A 6,695-nucleotide genomic window follows, 5' to 3' on the forward strand; every position below is an offset into this window, starting at 1 on the left:
GTAACTTATAAGCAAATAGGTGATAAAGTTAATGAAAATCCTTTGTCCTGTTGAATATTAAACATAGCTTCTCATTGTCTCATTTATAACAGACAGGTAGGGCCCACCAAGAACAAGACTATTGTACCTACATTTATTTTTTCAATTTTGCCTGGAAGGTAGGCTTTCAGCTGTGGGTTGCATTAAATGAAGTATAATGCACCAATTAAAGGAGGTGATGGTCACACTGGATTCTGCTCTGTGGATCTCTTCTGGACTGCTTTTGTATAGTTCTGAGCATCCTGTTTTAATACAAACCTGGAAAAATGAGATGTGACCACTAGAGGGCTAGGTGATGAAGAATGGTCTGGAGTAGAGGGACAAATTAGAAGTGTACCTAAAGAATAAATGCAGAGATGTGATAAGAGCCTCCTAATATTACATTTAGTCTATAAAGCTCCAGAAACCAGCACCATGACCAATGGTAGCTATTTCAGGAAGGTTGATTAAAAAAAAAAAAAAAATCTCTTAGTGGAAGTGCAGCACACATTGAGGAAAGTGCATAAATCTTAAATGTACAGCTTGAAGAATTTTCTCAAGGTGAACACACCACCCAAATCAAGAAACAGAACATTAATACCCAGAAGTTCCCTTCTAGTCACTCTCCCCAAAAGGGTAGGCACCTGATTTCTAACACCGAAAGTTAGTTTTGCTGTGTTCAAGTTTTTCATAAACGGAGCCTCATAAGGCCTGATGTTCTACGTCTGACTTGTTTTGCTCATCGTATGCCTATGAGGATTATCTGGGCTGCTGCACACAGCAAAGTTCATTCATTCTCGTCGTGTACACTGTTTTCCATTCTATTCTGGACAGGCATTTGGACTGTTTCTAGTTTGGGGCTATTACAAACTGGACCACTATAAACAATCTTATACTTGACGCATTTTTCTTGGGTAAATACCTAAGTAAGAGCGGGCGTGCTCTCCTTCCCAAGAGCAGGCCCGTGCCTCTCCATGCCCCCTTCTTTCCCCACAGCCATGCATCTCCTAGGGGCCCCGTGAGGCTTGCAACCAGGGCAACAATGGACAGTGGCAGTTCATCCTGGGCTAACCCCCTGAGCCTGTCCCCAAGGCCCCCTTTCCTCTGACAACTTTATTTTAATCCTCACCTGAGGATATTTTTTCCATTGCTTTTCAGATAGAGTGGAAAGGGGGAAGAGAGAGAGCAACATCGATGTGAGAGAGACACATTGATTGGTTGCCTCCTGCATGTGCCCAACTGGGGCCAGGGATCGAACTGGCAACCGAGGTATGTGCCTTTGGCCAGAATTGAACCTGGGAGTGTTCAGTCTGAGGGCTGATGCTCTAACCACTGAGCAAACCCGGCTAGGGCTCTCTAGACTTCTTAGTGAGCCAAAGCAGACTAGCCTCAGCTCATTTCTCCAGCCCTTCCTTGTTTCACTGTCCCCAGCTTTAATAAATGTTCACCAAAATTTTAAAAAACCAACCTAAGAGTAGAATTTTTGGATCACAGGGTACATGTATTTTCAGGTTTAGAAGATACTACTTAATAGTGATTGTTTACGTTTATGTTCTTACCATGAGTGTATGAGAGTTCAGTTGCTCTACATTCTCACCAGTATTTGCCTGTCTTTTTCATTTAACACCTTCACTGAGTATGTAGTTACTGCACAGTAGTTTTAATTTCATTTCCACTATGAGTAACAATGTTGAGCATCTCTTTGCCTGTTTATAGGCCATTTTCTTATTCTCTTTTGTCAAGTGTCAACACAAGTCTTTTGTTCATTTTTCTACTGGGTTGCCTTTTCTTACTGATTGTAGCAGTTGTCCATATATTCTAGAAATGACTCCTTTGTTAAATATGCTTTGCAAACATCTTCTCAAGGAGATAGCTGTCTGACACAAAAAATCTCCCCATCCCTGGAAGAGTTTGAGGAAAGAATAGGTGGACACAAATTAGGGATACTGAGGAGAGAATCCTGCATTGGGTGGGTGGACTAGGTAATAATGCCCATATATTATAACACTTTAAAATAAAAAGACAACTCACTCAATAGGAGAACATATTCTCTAATGATATATCTGATAAGGGTTTAATATCCAAAATTTATAAAGAACTTATATAACTCAACACAAAAACAAACAATCCAATTAAAAAATGGGCAAAGGACCAGGATAGACACTTCTGCAGAGAGGACATATGGATGATGGCCAATAGACATATGAAAAGATGCTCAACATCACTAATCATCAGAGAGATGCAAATTAAAACCACAATGAGATATCACCTCACACCTGTCAGAATGGCTCCATCAACAAGTCAACAAACAACAGTGTTGGCCAGGGTGTGGAGAAAAGGGAACCCTCATGCACTGCCGGTGGGGATGCAGATTGGTGCACCCACTGTGGAAAATAGTATGGAGTTTCCTCAAAAAGTTAACAATGGAGCTGCCTTATGACCCAGCAATTCCACTTCTGGGGATATAGCTGAAGAAACCCGAAACACTGACTTGAAAGAATGTCTGTACCTCTATGTTTGTTGCAGAAATATATACAATAGCCAAGATTTGGAAGCAGCCCAAGTGCCCTTCAGTAGATGAGTGGATAAAAAAGCTGTGGCACATTTACACCATGGAATAGTACTTGGCTGTAATATAGAAGGAAATCTTACCTTTTGAAACAGCATCCATGGATCTGGAGAGTATTATGCCACATGAATTAAGCCAGCCAGAGAAAGACAAATGCCATATGATTTCACTTGTATGTGAAATCTAATGAACAAAATAAACTAACAAAATAGAAACAGACTAATAGATAGAGAACAGACTGACAGCTGTCAGAGGGGAGAGGGCTTGGGGGACAGGGTAAAAAAGCACCTCATAGACACAGACAACAGTATGGTGATTTCCAGAGGGCAAGGGGGGCGGGGGGAGGTAGGAGAGGGTGAAGGTGATGGAAGGAGACTTGGCTTTGGGTGATGAACACACAATACAATATACAGGTGATGTACTATAGAATTGTACACTTGAAACCTATATAATTTTATTAACCAATGTCACCCCAATAAATTCAGTAAAAAAAAAGAGAACATTTTATAGTTGATTAAGTCATTTACACAAATCATTACTTAACTTCCATTTGACCCTTTATGTAACCTGGCAAAATATCACTGATGTCTCTGCTCATTTTTAAAATGTTTTCTTTTTAAGCTTGGCTTCCTAGGGGTTTCCCTGAGTTACTGTAGCTTAGAAGTCAGTCAGCGATTGATCTAGTAAGGCTTCCACCTTTTGTCGATGGAGCTGTGTGAGGGTTGGGGAACACATTCAAAGTTTAGGCCATTTGCAAATCTGCCCCAGCTTTCACTTTCTGCACATGCAAGACCTCGCATTTGGCCGAGGATCAGCAGATTGATAGGACCAGTGCAGGCCTCTCAAGAGCGTGCATGTAGCTTTATGCCTATGCATCCTTCAGACCACCAAGAATATGTGGGAGCTTACCAAAGCCCAGTATGGTTGTCATATTCCCCAAATCTTCCTGTTAATTTTTGGGCTTACCTGCCTGTTGCTTGGCCCAACCAGTATCACAACCTCAGGATAGCTGTGATGTTGGCCTTCCCTGAATGCCACCAAGATCGCTATTATTTTGACAATGCCCCAAGCATCGTTTTTGTCCAACTTCTGCTCCCAATCAAGTCAGCCCCCTCTGGCAGTGGGGCTGCAGTTCCTCACAACCTGCCCTGCCTTGGTAGAGCTACTACTCCATGCAGCTCAGGGAGATATGGAGCAAAATACCATTGATACCCACCATTCTTACCAAGGATTAATAGATTTTTTTTTTTAAATATATCTTTATTGATTTCAGGGAGAGGAAAGGAGAGGGAGAGAGAGAGACAGAAACATCAATGATGAGTCACTGATCGAGCCCGCAACCCGGGCATGTGCCCTGACCGGGAATCAAACCCTGATCGCTTGGATCCCAGGTCAACACTCAACCGCTGAGCCACGCCCGACCGGGCACCAAGGCTTAGTAGATTTTCTTGAATAAATGCTTCTCAATTTGTTGCAGGCTTTTGGTCAATTTCCAGAATCTCAAAATGGCTATTTTGGACAATGTTTCCCATTTTATCATTGCCTTTTTTTTTTTTAAATTGAATTTATTAGGGTTATTATCATTGCCCATTGCATTTTGAGGAGAGGATTTGCAGAGCTCCTACTCAGACATTCCAAAAGTTCCCTCCCCTTCCTTGAAGGAGGCTTCCTGGAAGACCCAGAAAACATTTTTACTTACATCTCTTCGGCCAGAATTTAGGCACCTGGACAAACACTGTCTGCAAGGGAGCATAAGAAATGTAGTCTTCATTGCAGCATTACTTATAATAGCCAAGATATGGAAGCAACTCAAATGCCCATCAATAGACAAGTGGATAAAAAAGTTATAGACAGCCTGGCTGGTGTTGCTCAGTGGTTGAGCATCAACCCAGAATCAAGAGGTCACCATTTTGATTCCCAGTCAGGGCACATGCCCAGGTTGTGGGCTTGATTCCCAGTGGGGGGGGGGGGGGGGGGTGCAGGAGGCAGCCAATCAATGCTCCTTTCTCATCAATGTTTTTCTCTATCCCTCTCCCTTCCTCTCTCTAAAATCAATAAAAACATATTAAAAAATATCATTAAATCTTTAAAAAAAAGTTGTGGACATATATACAATGGAATATACTCAACCATAAGAAAGAATGAAATCTCACCATTTGCAACAGTATGAGTGGACCTAGAGGGTATTACTGAAATAACTCAGAGAAAATACCATATGATTTCACTTATATGTGGAATCTAAACAACAAAATAAATGAACAAACAAAATTGAGACAGACTCATAGATACAGAGAACAGCCTGATTGTTGGCCAGAGAGGAGCCGGATTGGGGGAATGAGTGGAAAAGGTGAAGGGATTAAGAACTACAAATTGGTAATCAAAACCAGTCCCAGAGATGTAAAGTACAGCATAAGGAATATAGTCAATAATATTGTAATAACTATGTACGGTGCCAGGTGGGTACTGGAAATACCAGGGGGTGGAACACTTTGTAAAGCATATAATTGTCTAACCACTATGCTGTACACCTGAAACTAATACAAAGTAATATTGAATGTAAACTATAATTGAAAAATAAAATTTTTAAGAACTGCCAACACTAAGCAAGCATGTAAGTGGGAATCTCAGTCCACCACCATCCCAGGAAGACTCACATACAAGAAATAGAACTGGATTTTTCTAGAGTTTAATTTATTTTCTATTTCTAGCACCAGCATGAACAAAACCCAGTCAATTTGGGATTCGTTCCCCTTCTCCTAAAGTTGTGCCAAAGTTTAGGGGCTTAAGTTAATTCCAAGGTATTGGGAAGGAACAGTCAATGGAAAACAGAAAAGTAGTCTTTATTTGCATAGCAGCATGCCCAGCGAAACTCACACACATTCATACGCACATGTATGCATGCACACACATATTAAGCAAAACAAAGACTAAGTCTTGTTAATTTGAGAGAGGAGAGGAAATGGAGAATTGGTAGGCAACGAATAGTGCCACACTGTGATTTATAGATAGGAAAAATAAAGATTATAAATATGACCGCATCCCTGAACTAATCAATAAAACTAGTGCAATATGAATAAAAATACTAGTGATACTAATACCAAATGATACTAATATTGATCTGGAAAAAAATGATATGATACCTACGAAAAAATTTTTATAAAGAACAAAGAAGTAAAATCAGCCCTATCAGAAAATAAAATGTGAGGAGTCCAGCCCTTTACAGCTTTCTGCTCTGCCATCAGTAGGGCAGAAAAATAAGGAAAAATGTTTGCATCATATGATGAAAGGCTACTTTCCTTTGTACAAAAATAAGAAAAAGGCCTGGGCCCAAGCAGTGTGGCTCAGTGATTGAGCATCGATCCACGAACCTAGAGATCACGATTCGATTCCCAGTCAGGGCACATGCCTGGGTTTCAGGCTCAATCTCCAGTGGGAGGCATGCAGGAAGCAGCCAATCAATGTTTCTCTCTCATCATTGATGTTTTTCTCTCTCTCTCTCTCCCCCTCTCCATTCCTCTCTGTGAAATCAATAAAAACATATTTTTTTAAAAAAAAGAAAGAAAGAAAAAGGCCCAAGTTGGGTAGCTCAGTTGGTTAGAGAATCTTCCTTTCTTCCTCTCTCTAAAATCAATAAATACAGCCTGGCCAGGTGTGGCTCAGTGGTTGAGCATTGACCTAGGATCCAGGCAATCGGGGTTCGATTCCCGGTCAGGGCACATGCCCGGGTTGCAGGCTCGATCCCCAGTTGGGGGCATGCAGGAGGCAGCTGATCAATGATTCTCTCATCATTGATGTTTCTCTCTCTCTCTCTCTCTCTCCCTTTCCTTTCCTCTTTCTGAAATCAATAAAGATATATTTTTTTAAAAAATGAATAAATACAAACTTAAAAATTTTTTAAAAAGATGAACAGCATAATTTGACAATACTGTTATTGTTACTTTTTTAAAAATTGCTTTAATCTTCCAAGTACCACATTCTTTGGTATAGTTATACTAAATTGGGGGTAGGGAAGGACATTGGTTGGACAGGCATACTTTTCAGTTATTTTCTAGTCACCAAAATAACCCAAGTTTACAAAAAGAATGAAAGAGGTACATTACGCTATACC

This window comes from Miniopterus natalensis, chromosome 7 (assembly GCF_054644295.1).
Source record: "Miniopterus natalensis isolate mMinNat1 chromosome 7, mMinNat1.hap1, whole genome shotgun sequence".
Classification (NCBI taxonomy): Eukaryota; Metazoa; Chordata; class Mammalia; order Chiroptera; family Miniopteridae; genus Miniopterus; species Miniopterus natalensis.